Source organism: Hipposideros armiger, unplaced genomic scaffold, assembly GCF_001890085.2.
Source record: "Hipposideros armiger isolate ML-2016 unplaced genomic scaffold, ASM189008v1 scaffold_200, whole genome shotgun sequence".
NCBI lineage: Eukaryota > Metazoa > Chordata > Mammalia > Chiroptera > Hipposideridae > Hipposideros > Hipposideros armiger.
In genome coordinates, this window is record NW_017731550.1 from 1168946 (window position 1) to 1185084 (window position 16139).

The 16139-nt window shown below is 35.2% G+C and overlaps 1 pseudogene; it reads right to left on the reverse strand.

Moving 5' to 3' along the window:
• Positions 1-8841: 8841 nt before the first annotated feature.
• On the reverse strand, positions 8842-10728 carry LOC109388499 (WW domain-binding protein 11 pseudogene; annotated as a pseudogene).
• Positions 10729-16139: the final 5411 nt, after the last annotated feature.

Genomic DNA, 16139 nt, shown 5'->3' on the forward strand with positions numbered 1-16139 from the left:
TTTTTTTTGTAAGTGTAATGAAACAGATAAAGCACTAGAAGCCCAAATGCAAACCCAAATTTTAGAAGGGCGTATCTTTTGATAAATTAATTCTGTTTCTAGGCACTGATGCTAACTAACTGCATAGCTGGACAATTGTGGCTGTGTGTGCATCTCCAGGATCCTTCATAATTAAAAATATTGCAATAATTTAAATGTCCATCATTTGAAAACTGATTAAAGCAGTGATGTCATAGCCACCCAATGTTCCATCCAATGGAACACTTGCCATAGAACATTATATGATAATATAGATATAGTTATTGCCATGGAAAAGCAGCCACAGTTTTTGAAATAAATTAATAGGTATAAATATCATGTAAAATATGATCATTTAATAATTCCTATGTACATAAAGAAAATATCTGGAAGGATTTAGATGACAGAATTGTTAGTGATTTTTTTGCTATTTTTAATTACTTTTAGGATTTGAATTGCTTTGCAGTATTAATATTCCTCTTATAATGAGAAAAAGAATACTTTTCACTTTGTAAAACAAACAAAAAAACATGCATTCTGAGAATTTTTAACAAATGAGCACAGAGAGGAGTCACACATTTTTTAAAGTTATGTATTCACTTTTTTATATAATCAAATATTAGGAAACATAAAGAAAGGGCTAAATTTAGATTAAAAATCATTGGGTGAGACATAAGGCACAACTTTTTGCTTCATAGCAAGTTTAGCTCATTATCTGCTTGTAACAAATGCAAAAAAGAAGGCAGATATTTGGCTCTTTGCAGAATAACAATTAGTAGTTTCCCAATAATTGAGCTTGGCCTACCAAGCAGAGCTCAGAAAGTAATTTAACTTTTGATTCACTCAGAACTTTTTTCACTTCTCTCATATTTCTCATATTATTTCCATGAGATGTTTTAGCATTTTTTAACATTTCATATTAATATGTAGGCATATTTTGCAAAAATAAAATTCATATTAACTTATATTTTAAACCAATTTATGATTTTAAGAAGACACATTTAAACACAATGAGGTTGTCAAGATAATCTGATAGGTTTAAGTATATAGAAACAGTTGGCTGAAAGACAAGGCTAATTAGAATTTACTTATCTGCCATATATGGAAATTTCATTTCTGAAGTCATTGTGAGTTAGAGGAACACATTTTGCTTTCCTGATGCTCAGATAGCCCAGATTCAGAATGGTCTCTACGTACTGTTTGAAAAAGTATTCTTAAAACGATTCATATCTCTCAAATAATCTTTAATTTAAATTATTTTGACCTATACTTAGTAAATGTGACAACAAGAAACCTTCCTTGGAGGGAAGGCAGTACAAATCAGGAGGTAAAAATCTGACTATCATTTGGATGTTAATCTAGTCAATCTAAGTATATTAAGGGCCTAAAAATACCTATCTTTGTTCCAAATATCAAGAATACAAAAGGAGATAAAATACAGTACCTTTCCTTCAAGCATCCTAGTAGAAACAGTATTGTAGAGAACAAGAATGTGATGTTCATTATTATAGGAAGAAATCAATATTTTTTAGAAATACATTCTTAATATAAAACTCCAATAAGTTATTTATTAAGTAAATGTATTTCAGAATGGGATATATGTCTCTGCCAAACAAAGTACATAATCCATTTGTAATCAAAAGAAAACCAGTTAATTCATGAAAGTATGGCTTCAGATTCAAGATTTAGCTTCTATTAGACATGATGGCTTATCATTTTTAGGGGTGATTTAGCTCTTCCAGGCACATGTTACATCAGTAGAGAATTTATATCTCACAAATAATTCATTTTATCTTATAAACCAAGAAAATAGTATCTGTATTAATACATTTCAAATAATTCATAAATAAGTGTTTTAAAACAAAGAATAAAAATTCCACCTTCTTGGTTTTACAAATTCCTTCTTTGAACTCTATATCACATAACAATTGGTGGAGAAGTATATGAAAAATAAATATAATTTAGTGTTCATTGTAGTAGGCAGAATGCCCCACCCCAAAGATGTCTGGAACCTGTCTGTGAATGCATTAGTTTATACGGCAAAGGTGAATTTAGCTGATATTAAAACAGAGATATTATCCTTGAGTTTTTGAGTAGGTCAATTCAACAGGACTCCTTAGAAGTGGAAAAGGGTAGCAGAAAGGCTGTATGAAAAAAAGATGTGATGAAGGGAAGGAAGGAAGGGAGGGAGGGAAGGAGGGAGAGAGGAAGGAAAGAATAGAGGGAGGCAGCAAAAGAGATTACCATGGGTTATAAAAATGTTTGCTTTAGGATCCCTTCAGTTCCCACCCTGATTTATTAGGAATAATTTTCAGTTCAAGCACAACAACTAAGGTATGGCCACAGCAATTATGTATTTAGAAAGTTGTTCCCTCCACAGATCCATTTGCAGGAAGCCAAAATGTATATATGAAAAGAGATCCTGAATGTAGAACGAAAAGAAAATGTAAAATTTAAAGTTATTATACAAAATACCACTATTCCTTCCTTAACTTGAATTAGGCCACTGGCTGGGTTTAGGAATTTGTTTTAAATCAGATTTATGTCCTAGTGTTATTTAAACCAATATACTTTAAGCCGTATAAGGAAAAATATTTATAGGACAGATCGGTTTCAATTTCTCATAATTTTCCAAAACTCAAATTATACTCTGCACTCAAAATTTTATCCTTTTCTTCCTTTTCTAAGTCCATTTTTGGGGCAATGCTCCTTCTTTCTGATTTTATAGCATTTATGCTGCATGCTTATTTGTCTCAGTTAATAATCCTTCTCATGAATATCATAAATATGAGAGTTAGTTGACAAAAATCACTGTGCTAAATTGGTTGGCGCACATTTTACAAAACTTGCATTTCCCAGAGAGCAAAGTTTTCTTAACTTTAAGTCCACTGATATTTATAGACATGTCTAACACATTGCAATAAATTTGTGGATTATTTGCAAAGTATTTCTAAGGTCATTTAAAAAAAAAGCTATCTCAATCATAAAAGAACTTTTAGAACTTACATAAAAAAAGTATACTAGAAAAAAAAGCTTTGTAATATAGCACTATCACCTTAAAATAAATAAACACAAGCAAAATAGTTCATATGAGTACAGTATACTGTATTCAAGTAAATTAGCTGATATCAGGCTTGTATATACATGGAAATTATTTTAAAATAAAAACTAAAATATGAAAAATTAGGGAATGATGATTTTGAAATTACTACCATGTGTAAGTTTCTAAGCAAATCTTTATTTTTACTATAAAGTTATTTCATTGTTTCATGTATTGACCAAAAATAACTGAATTCACGGTGATTTATTCTATGAAATTATTTAGAGTCTGATTATAATATTTAAGTAGCATTTAATTAAAACACTTGCTCTAAGTGAGTTTTTACTGTTTTACCTTAACTGGCTCATTTGAATTATCCCATATTGTGATAGTGCGCATAGTGGGAATAGTCTTGTGTTCTGATTTTATAAGTCCTGTACAGCTGTTCACTGAACACCAAGTAGCTGATAAACAAACATTATTTAAAGTGGCTTATGAATCAAATATTAAGCTGCATCTTTAAATTACTATTTTCTAAATATATATCAACTGCACACATTAAAGTTAGTCACTTATATGCAAAAGGAGTTCAGCCTAAATATATTTTAAATTAAAAGTCCCATTGAAGACCCTCAGAATTAATCTTTTATTTCATGATCTTTCTTCCATTAAACCTCTTTTCATATAACCCAAAACTTTCTAAATACTCAGCGCATTGTTATTTCAATTAGATGGATGTTTCATATATCTCTTTTCACAATCTCTCTCTCTAGAATTAGTAAACCACTTTAAAGATACATTTTTGACATTTTTGATAGGGTTGCTAATTGATTTCTCTATCATTTTGTACATACATATACATAATACACATATAGGTAAATACACATATATGTACATACACATATAGGTACATACATATGCAGGGTTCTACCGCTATCCAAAAGTAGAGTTTTCCTATAAAATCTTTCATAAGCCAAAATGGTTGAAAGGCAAAGAAGCAATTACCATTAATTTATAGGGAAACATTTCTGAGCCTTCACAGACCCAAAACATGACCTACAAATCATATTAAATAACACATAAAACCTAACGTAACAGAGAAAAAGCAGGAATAATATGATAAATACACAGCCTATATATTGTTGAAATAATGTGTGTATGGTGTAATTTCACTTATTAAAAAGACTAATTTCTGCTCATGAATAAGATAAATTAATGGAACACTTGGCTTGGTACACCCTTTGGTCCACTCAAGGGATGGATGAGGGGCAGGCATAGAGGGAGAGTGTTAAAGAGGTAGTGGCAATCAAAATTAAATTGATCTTAGAGCTCCTGTAAAGATAATGGTATTTATTAAGTGATAAAGGAAATCTCAAAGAGTTTTGAGCAGAGGAGTGAGGTTATTTGATTTTTTTTAGTATGTATCTTGCATTTTATGGAGAGAGTTATGGGGTTAGAGGCAAATACAGAATGATGAAAATCAATTAGGATGCCTATATGTGAAGCAAAATAAAAGTACAATCAAGAATGGCCCTTTAGGGCCGGCCGAGTGGCGCGATGGTTAAGAACTGGCTTGGGACGCCAGAGGGCCCCGGTTCGGATCCCACATATGAGGGCCAGTGACACTGGTGCCAACTTGGGCCAGTGAAGCAATGTCCTCCACAACTAGACTGAAGAACAAAAGGACAGCAACTTGTCTGTTCCCCTTCCCCCATTTCCCCAGTACTGTTCTCATCTCCCCAATTCCCCAATAAAAATCTTAACAACAACAACAAAAAAGAATGGCCCTTTAGATTTTGGCCTGACAGCTGGAAAAACAAAATTGCTGTTTATTAAAAACGCTGATCATATGAGAGGAGCAACCTTGGTTGTGCTGGTGGTTGATAGGTGGGGAGAATTAGGGATTTTATAATTCAAATATGGATGGTATTGACTTTACGCATTCAAATGGAAGCATAGAAGGTAGTTTAACATGAATCTGAAATTCCGAGGAAAGTTCCCAGTTGGGCCTTTTCAGACTCCTTACTGCCATGTACAATATATAAGGTATTTGAAGCCATTGAGAATGAAGAAGAGAGGAGAAAATGTCTGAGAGCTGAGCCTTGAAGCATTTTTGCCTGTTACAAGTAAAGAGGATCATAGATACCCAGAAGAGGGATTGCTCAGTCATATGGTAATTCCAGTCTTACTGTTTTGAAGAACCTCCATATTGTTTTCCAAAGCAGCTGTACCAATTTATATTCCCACCCGCAATGTATGAGGGTTCCTTTTTCTCCACAGCCTCTCCAACACTTGTTATTATTTGTCTTGTTGATAGCAATTCTAACAGATACTAGGTGGTATCTCATTGTGGTTTTGATTTGCATTTTCCTAATAGCTAGTGCAGTTGAGCATCTTTTCAAATATATGTTGGCCATTTGTATGTCTTCTTAGAAGTGTCTGTTCAGGTCCTGTATACATTTTTCAATAGGATTGATTGTTTTACAATTGTTGAGTTGTATGAGTTCTTTTTATATTTTGGATATTAGTACATTATCGGATATACTGTTTTCAAATATCTTCTCCCATTCGGTTGGTTGCCTTTTTGTTTTGTTAATGATTTCTTTTGCAGTGCAGAAGCTTTTTAATGTGACACAGTCTCATTCACTTATTTTTGCTTTTAGTTCATAAAATTCTCTCAAAGACCAAGGTCCATAATTTTAGTACCTATGTTTTCTTCTATGCAATTTATTGTTTCAGGTCTTATATTTAGGTCTTTGATCCATTTTGAATTAATTTGGTATATGGTGACAGACAGCGATCTAGTTTCATTCTTTTGCATGTGGCTTTTCAATTTTCTCAGCACCATTTATTGAGGAGGCCTTCTTTTTTTCATTGTATGTTTCTGGCTTCTTAGTCAAAAATAATTTGCCCATATTATTTCTGGGTTCTCAGTTTTGTTCCATTCAACTATGTGTCTATTTTTCTGTCAATACCATGTTGTTTTTATTATTGTTGCTTTGTTGTATAATTTGAAGTCAGGGAGTGTGATAACTCCAGCCTTATTCTACCTCCAAATTTGGAAACATGTATCTGTAAAGATATATGTATTCCTATGTTCATTGCAGCATTATTCACGGTGGCCAAGACATAGAAACAACTGAAGTATCCTTTGATAGGTGACTGCATGAAGACGATATGGTAGATATATATAATGGAATATTTCTCAGCCATAATAAAAGACGAAATACTGTCACTTGCAACAACAAATCTTGAGATTATCACAGTAAGCGAAATAATTCAGACAGAAAACGTCAAGAACAATATGATTTCACTCATATGTGGGATGTAAAACTTACAGCATCAAACAAACAAGATAAAAGCTCATAGACACAAACAGTTTAGTGGTTACCAGGGAGAAAGGGGGCACAGGGAGTTAGAAAAGAGTAAAGGGGGTCAAATATATAGTGACAGCAGGAGATTTGACTTTGGGTGGTGCACACATAATGCAATACATAGATGATGTATTATAGAATTGTACACTTGAAAACTATATAATTTTATTAACCAATGTTATGCCAATACATTTAATTTAAAAAAGGTAAAGAGAGAAAAAGAAGTCAAGTAGACTATAGAGGTTACCCAGTATTTCAAGAAAATACATACTGTGGCAGAATTATATCTCAAATATTAACCTGAGTATTGTCTTTTTCTTTAGCTCTCCTACTTCTACTCTGAAGGTCAATTTGTTTCCCTAGCTCACAATGTAATAGAAATAAATAAATAAATAAAATGTGAAAAAGTAAGAGATAAAAATTTTCCTTTCAGGTGACTAACTGTAAGGTTTGTTTTTCACTTTTGTAAGTTAGATAAGACAGAGTCTAGGAAGTAGAAGAGAGGAGAGGCTACTCTTACAGAGTACTCAACAAGAAAGCCAAACGGATACTCAGAACAGAAGGGATTCAAAAAACTTGCTCTTCTCTACTTTGTAAATTGTCCTTTAGTAATTCTGAACATTTCTAAGTCCTAGAGAATACTCAGTAGTAGATATGGATACCAAGTTTGAGGGTGAGGAGGGAGACATGATGAAAGCATTTCATACATGTGGAAAGTACTTTTCTGAACAGCTAAAACTCTATAAGGGAGAAGCAATATTAGATCTATGTTAAGAGGCACTCGGAAGACAGATTACATTAAGCCACAAAAGGCTTACTAAGTATTTCAGGTCAAGAGGTTTTCTGGTCTGGTTAGTGAATAACAAACCACCCCAAATCTTAGTGATTTAATTCAAAAATGTATTAATACCTCTCATGGTTTTGTGGGTTGTCTGATCTCATTCAGGTAATTTTTCTGGGGGGATCTTACATTACATTTTAGCCATTTGCCTCCTGAATCTAGTTATTTGAAGGCTCAACTGGGCTGGGCATTCAACACTATTCATTTACATGGTTGACAGTTGATGCTGGCTTTGGGCCTCAAAGTTGAACTGGGGCTATCAACCACAGTGCCTACACTTGGCCATTCAAGTGGTCTGGGTTTCTCACAGCATGGCATCTGGGTCCCAAAAAAGAGCATCTCATGAGGGAAAGACCCAAGAACAAGGGTGATAAGAGTCTCAGGTAGACCCTGCAAGCTTCTTATGAATTTTACTCTAAAGTACCACATTATCACCAACACAACATTCTACCGGTCAATAGCAAATTACAGAATAAACTCAGATTCAAGTATAAGGAACTATATATGAACATGGGTATGGATACTGGGAGGTGTGGCCCATTGGGAGGCCATTTTTGGAGACTGGCTAACACACTCTCAATTTCATATAATTAAAAACATAGTATAGTTCAAAACAAACTAAAATTATTTTAAATGTATTCATTCAATTTGTAAATATTGTTTCTCTATTATGAAAGGAATACAAAGCCTATGTTTTCTATAGACAATTTAGAAAATGTTGAAAATAACAAAGAACCCATAATTTCATCATGTATGGGTCACACATAATAGGTGATTAATAAATATTTGTTCAATTAATGAATTGACAAATAAATAATTACACTGGCATTTTTGTATGTAACTTTGAAATCAAGGATGATAATATTTAGAATTTCAATATTTGCTAAAATATAATAAATTTTCATTTTGTTAAATATTCAACTACATAACCCATTTTAATATTATAGTGAAGGTTTCCCCATTCTTTTTGTGTGTTTTTGTGTGTGTGTGTGTAGAACATTTATTTATTTTTTCCATGAAACACTCAAAGTTTAGGTCAGCGGGAAATAATTTTAATCAAATAAGTCTACATTTTCTTCCCACACATCTTGCTTTGTATTAGGAAATGACATTATGATCCATTTCACTACAATATTACAAAATATTTACAAGAAAATATTAAAAATAATTCAAACACAAAAGACAAGATGGGGCAAAATAAACTGTTTTTTTCCAAAAATCTCTACTCCAGTGCCCACAGCACACAAAATGAGAATTAAAACAAATAAGTAACAAAGCTCCCCCTGATCACAAGTTTCCAAAGAACTGGGGAGAGGAAGAAATGGGATGAAAATGGTGGTATGAAAGGGAATGGATGTTAGCAGTACTGCTTCAGTAACCAATCTCTTGAGGAAATACCCTCTCATATGCAGTGAATTCCAAACAAAGCTAAACTTTAAGATAGTCCTTCAACTGAAATTAAAAAATACCCTGCCAGTGAAAGTAGCTCTTTTGCCTAAGTTTCCTAAGAGCCTCTTTCTCCATGAACTAAAGATATAAACAGAAGTGTGTTCAGGCATCAAAAGTTGTTACAGTAACCCTTCCATCTTTCTCATGAAAGCTTCATACACATCATCCTTAGTTTGTACCACGACGGGAACAGAGACCAGATTTGGGGGCTGCTTTGGCAAGAGGCACAGCAGAATCATCCTCTGACTTTCTTTGGGAGCAGCAGTAGCCCCTTTATTCTCCCGACGGACCCTCAGTGCAGTGGGCACGAATCGAGTAATCTCTGCCTTGGGATTAGTGATCTGTGGCTTGGCACTGATGGTTGCTGTGGCTTTCTCCTCAATGGTGGCTGTGCTCGTGTCATCCGCCTTGGGTCGCTGAATCAGGTTGGGTGGAGCACTTAAAACTCCCAGGTTTGGCAAAGGAGCCAGTGGGAAAAGCCCAGGTGGGGCAGGTCTGAGTGGAGGCACCAAAGGTGGGCACATCATGCCAGGATGAGGTGGGGGGGGTATCTGGTGGTTCAGGGGGATGTAGCCTTGGTGGGGGTCCACGAAGAGGAGGAGGACCTGGTGGTGGCCCTGGAGGTAAAAGTCAGGGTAAAGGCCCTCGGAATCCTGGCATTCCAATTGGTCTCAGGAATGGAGGAGCTCCTGGAGGTGGTCCAGGAGGAAGACCTGTAGGAGGTCCGGGAGGCCATAAAGGTAGAGCAGGAGGTGGCCCCAGAGGAGGTGGTCCTGGCATGGGAGGTGCTTGTATTTGAGAAGGAGGAACAGACTGGGGGGGACCTTGTTGCTGTGAAGCAGATGTGCCGTCAGAAAGAGATTCCTCTTTATGCTGTTTTTGTGATTGCTTTTCTCCTTCAGAATCATCAGAATCATCTTCATCATCGTCCTCTGAAAATTCCTCTACTTCCCGTCCTTCCTCAGGGATTTCCTGACCTGCCATTCACAGCATCATGGCTTGAAGAGGAGTCAGCTCCTTCATGTTTTTCTTTTTCTTCCTTGATTTCCCAGGCATCTCTGCAAATCGTACACTCAGACTTGACTTTTTTCTTCATTGTTTTCTCTTTCATTATCATCATGGTGCACAAATTCATCCCCTTCACTTTCCCCATCCGATCTGTCAGTGTCACTGTCGTCAGTACTGTCATCATGCTTACCTTGATCCGTGTCCTCAGGATAGCCGTCATCTTCACTGGTGCTGGAAATGTCATCATCATGACTCCGTTGAGCAAGTTCGGGACTATATAACATTCCTTCGTCTTACCATCGAGGGGGAAGATCTAGAGCAAAGCCCACACACGGCCATACATTTGCAGGACTTGAGCGGGAAGTGGACCGGGAGGTGGATCGGGAGGTTTCCTGCCAGGGGGCAAATGTGGAATGCCATGTCCAAGAAGAGGAAGGATAGAAATTGCCCAAGTTGGAGGTCCATAGGCTGAGGTCTTCTTAAGGATGGAGGGTGGCTGGGCACCAGGAAGGTGAATGTCCTGGATCAAGATGTTGGAAGGGGCGTGCAGCATGTCTGGCAAAGGAATGCCCTCCACTTCTACATGCTGAGCATTCTTGACAGCATCAAAATATTGGCTAAGTTGAGCCCTCTTCTGTTCTTATTCTACTTCTGGCTTTCTTGATTCTTTGTAAATATCTGGATTCTCTTTTTCATAGAGAATCAAAGGGTTCACGCAGCTTTTTACGCTTGTCTTTCAGCACCTTCTCATTTAACTGTGGCTGTTGGACTGGGTCAAACTCCATTTCATCCAATTTCTCCATGTCCTGGGATAATGTTTGGGATCCTTCATCTTCAAAACCGCAGCTCGTACCATCATGCGTTGTTTTTTGTTCTTCTTTAGTCCTCTCTTCCGGGCTCCTTTTCGGGCTTGGTCTGTGGGGTTCATAAATTTCTCACTCTTGGTGGATGACGTAGATCTCCGTCCCATGTTGACAATCTGTATGGTTCACTTGATCATTAAAAGAAACCAACCAAAAGCTGCATCAAAGTAAGACTGTCCAAGCCTGGGCGAGTTAGCTGCTTCACCACGCTGCTCGCCGCTCCGCCCCAGGCTCGGGGATCCTCCAGGCCACTCCCCAGGAGACCCCAACCGCGGAGAAGAAAAACGGGGCAGAGAGGCCTTGTGTCCTCAAGGCAACCGTGCGTGCCCCGGGAAGGAACGGGGAAGATGAAGGATCCCATTGGCACAATCCTGCACACTCACACTTCTACTGGGCTATGGGACTTCAAGAAGCAGGGAGGGGATGACTTTCGGTCTGGTACCCCCATTTTTGAAAGTTGTGTTACATCACTTTGCTTTTACAAAAGACCTACATTAATTACTACCACTACCCACTAACTGAAAGAAATCTGAAGAGAATTTTCCCTTTTATGAAAAAAGGTGGAAAATAAAAATAGCCTTTACCTAATTGCTTCACTTTGTGCCATTTTGGGTTACAAAAGTTTTCATAGGGATGTTCTGCTTTCAAACAGTGGGGGAACTCTGTATTTTATTATATGGAATACCCTAATTATTAATTTCATACTGCCCCTCAAATCTCAGTAGTCTCCAAAATGTTGGTATTATTAAAAAAAAACCCCACAAAACTAACATCCTACTACTTAAAATTCTACTGCTATGATTACTTTCTACTAGGATCAAAAGTAAGACAATTTTAAGATTTTTTTTTAATGTGCACTGTGAATTTCCCGCTAAAAGGCTAAAACAATTTATACTACCATTAGCTCCATTTGAAGTTTTAATTTCTCCACACCAAACCATCAAAAATTCTTCCAATATGGAAATTAGGAGAGTTTTTTCCTTGTTGTGTATTTGTGGCTGATTTTTTTTTTGTCCACTTCTGATTCAATTACTGGCAAAATTAAACAAATTTCTGTTTAGAGGTTATTTGTAGTTCTTTTGTGATTTTTTTCTTCAGGACCTTTATTATTTTATCATTAATTTTTTTAAATGTCATGGGTAAATAGATAATATAAAACAAATATCTTAAGTATTATAGTCTGGGTTGCATTTGTGACTGACTTCATAAATCAGCACATATGAATATTCAGAATACTGAGTTATTGTCAGTTTGCTTGTAGACCAACTCTTCCATAAGTCCTTTATCATGTATTTCTTTTATGGTATAATTATTATCATGAAAATGTTGTTCCTCAAAAAATCTATAAGGAGAAATAAGTCATCTCCTTGATTCTATGCAGTATCTGGTAAACTCTAGGTAGGACAAGTTACACACCCCCTTTATAATTGAGGGATTAGATAGCTGCTCAGAAGTATGCACTGATTTAATGGGGGAAAAAAGAGATTGTTTCTAAATAATATCAACAATAAATAAATAAATAACCACTATCTATACCACTTCTTAACAGAGAATAAAGCTTTCGGTTTTCTAATAATTTGAGTTGTATACTCCATGTCAAGCACTGCTCAGTCACTAAATTAAATGACTTAGTCACTAAAAAATATAGTTAAAGTTCCTTTAGAACCATTTATGCCCTGCTTATAACCAATAGTTATCACTAATGAGACGTTAGAATTATCATTATCAAAAACTAATATAATAACCTAACTAAACACCATATTATCTAATTAAATAAATTTTCACATTCCATTAATTCAACTCTTCAATCAACAGCATAAGAATATAGTTATTATCTCCTAGGAAAGTGTTGCTCTCACACCTGTGACTACAGTTCTTTGAAAACACTAAGATAAATGCATTCTCTATTTACCATAGGGTTTTATAAAATACCCTCAAATTTTTCTAACATTCTACATGTTGACAGCCATTTTATGCCACCCCATAAAATACATGAAACATAATTTCTGCGTCAGAACCTGACAATTCATGCATGGAAGCATTTAGCTATATATTATCTAAGGAGAAAATCCAATTATAATATTAAGTATACTGTTGTATTTTATACTTTAGGGAGTTGAGTAGGAGTGGTTAAGAGATCAAAGTAGGCAACATGTTCATGAAGAAACCAGAAGCCGCATTCATCAGACCAAGAATAGGCACTATACTCACTCATTTCATGCAACTTGGGTTCTTGCACTTGCCTTGCTTCTGAAATCTGGTGGGCATAGCCACAGCAACCTTTCCTTGCTCTCCCAAATGAGCTGTTGAAGAAACAGTAGTTTATACATCCTCTCAGAATGCTCCTCACAACAACTATGCTTGTTGGAGAGCTGTGGACAGCTTGGAAACGCACTCCCCTTTATTAATTTCCCCTTGTTCTCTGTCTCATTCTTATTTTTTCCTTATTCTTTGTTTCTGGGAGTGGTTTTGCAAATAAGGCACTTGCACCTGGGCTGTCAGCAGACTGAATCTACAAGGGATTTCAGGCTAGAACAGGTTCACAGTTACTAGGTCCTAAGACTGAACCCAGGAGAGAGGCTCCAGGCTAAAAGGGGTTGAAAGGATCTAGAAATACAAAAGGGGGTTAACACGTATTTAAAGCCAAACTTATATAAGGAAAGGACTATCATACAGAGATATGTGGAACCTGTTGTGAAAGTAGATGATCGTCTTTGGAACAACAAAATTAACAACAAAATGTGTAAAACTTTTGGAATCACATCAAAATGACTATGTGCAAAAAGATTATTTTGCATTTCTTAGTACTGCTCCATCTTGTTTTGTTTTGTTTTATTTCTCTACTTATTCTACCATAAGGATGGCTTTTAGAACTACAACAGATTTTTGGCCAATAAACTCTTATAATAGTTTATTGGTTCACAAACTAGACCCCAGACATGGAGGGCAGCGAGAGAATTCAGAAAGAGGCAGACCATCCCAGACTGGTAGGTTTAATAAGCAAAGGAACTTACATATGAGGCTTGTCTTGGGCAGCCATAAGACAAGTAAATCTCTGCACCAGCTGTCAGAAATTTAAGTTTATATAGAGGCCTTAACAGGGTTCATCCACATAGTCAGTTCAGATGGTCTCAACAACACCTGACTCCCCCAAGGCTGAGTCCTTGAAAGTAGCTCCTATTGTGGGAATGGTGCACAGAACTTAACATTCTATGGAAAAGGGAAGGGTGAGGAGCCTCCAATTGCCTGGTTCAAGCTTGCGTGTCAAGCAACAGTCACATCCTCTGGTTACTTCATCTAACATAGTTTAAAGTTCACTATAGAACGCGTGGTCTGGGAGAGGCAGCATTGGCTTCACCTGGGAAGTGCACTCTCAGGCCCCTCTTCAGACCTGTTGAATCAGGCCTGCATTTTGTTAATATTTTCAGGTGATTCATGTGTGCACTGAAGCTTTAAAAACTGCCTCTTAGATAGAGAAGGTGAAATTAGATCACTGCACAAAGACAAATTAATTTGTTAAACTTTACCATGGCAAATAAGACCTGGTTATTGACTCCAAGGAGCAAATGCCGGCTGAGTACAAAGGGTGGATGAACCGGTTGGAGGGTGGAGGATGAGAAAAGAGCTAATGAATATTGAGTATTTACACTAGGTTAGTTACTTTACATTAGGAATTCACTAACTTTACCACAAAAATACAATGGAGCAATATTACTTCACTAATGAGTAATCTGAGATTAAATAACTTATCAGGGATCACACACTTAATAAATCTTGGCTAATTATTTTTGTGCCTCAAAATTATGCACTCTCTTCTATACCTAAAGTTCAGCGCACATGAAAAAGTTATATATAATTCATGAGAAAATTGAGAATAATAATTAAATACATGTGGCACAGATTTTAAAGTATAAAAATGATTCATAAGAGAGTATCATCATTGTGAAGTGGTCTCCAAAAAATAAAAGATTCATGGAGGGTTTCATTAGAAAGTGGTAGAAGATTTGAATAATTGAAAAATAAGAGTAAAAATGTATACTATTTATGAACAGAAGCTACATATATAGCACTGTGCTAAGCATCTTACATTTGTTATCTGATTCCTATGCCAGCCTCAGTAAGTGCAAATATTTTCTAATTTAGAGATGAAAAAACAGAGACTCAAAGAGCTTAAGAAACAAAACCAAGTTCACAGATCAAATAAGAAACAGTATTGTGAATTCAGAATATAAAGCTATGATTTTCCCAAAATACCGTTGGGAGTGAATATAAATATTTAAGGTGTCAGAAGTCTCAATTTGTAGCTTTATTTTACAATAGATTGTAATAGTTTTAACAGATAATCATACCAACACTTATTGATCTATTGTTATTACATTAATGTATTTAATAAAAAGTCTATTTTCTGACAAATTTCAGCCTTCTCCCTACTCATGCTCCCTTTAAATTATAACTGATAGTTTCTAAATATTTTCTTCACCTTCAAATAATCTTCTGGTTCCTTCTGAGATCAGGAAAAAAAATAATACTTGACAAAAAAAATACAGCCTTCAAAAACCATATATATATGATTTATATACATATATATATACATATATATAATTTCTCCTGCAAGTATAAAATTATAATATCACAAGCTTAATAACACAGGAAAAATAAAAAATATGTAAAGCCTCCTTAGGGGTAGATTAACAGTTACATTATTTTCCATTATGTCAATGGGTATCACACTGGTCTTCAACAGAGAATCATTTTCTTGCTGTTTAATAATACCAAGCAACTAGTAATCCAATAAAAAACAAATCAGCAGGGCTATTTGATGTCACATACAACTCCAAGAGAGACCATTTCAAGGAGTCTACAACCTACAACTCTAAGTAATAAGAATGTTTCATTGTATTATTCAGTACCTTGCAGAGGCCCATTAAATGTTTACTGAAAGGAATTTAATTGGGAGTAAAGCCAAGTCTGTTAGAAAATGTGAATATGTAGATGTTACATTAATTTCTACATAATTTATCTCTGTGCTCTCTACTCTTCTTTGTTTTTATAGCAATAAAGATGAAATTATTGATGTATGACACCTGTGAGAAGCAATGCAAAGGATGCTAAAAAGAAATTAAAGGGTGGTGAGAATAATATATATAATCGTTCATTAAACTTTAATATCTAGCCTTTGTATTCATAGATATAGAATATAAAGCTCTTATGTTCACACAGAGAGTCATATATTATCTAGTCCAAGTTCCCATTTATACATTCACTTATCCATATGTTTATTTACTAATTAATTTATATATTATTCATACATGCATTCACTTAAAAATCCCTAATGCTTATTTTCTTTGATGAAAATAGGTAAAAATAGTACTTGCTGTATAGCATTTCCATAAATATTCATTGAAATAACCAATATTAAATATACAGGATATTATCTGATGTGTATTATCTGATAAATTCATGTATAAATAATATACACTAATATTACTATAAATTAAATATATTTATGCAAGTCTAGTATAAGCAAGGTTCTGTGATGAATAAAA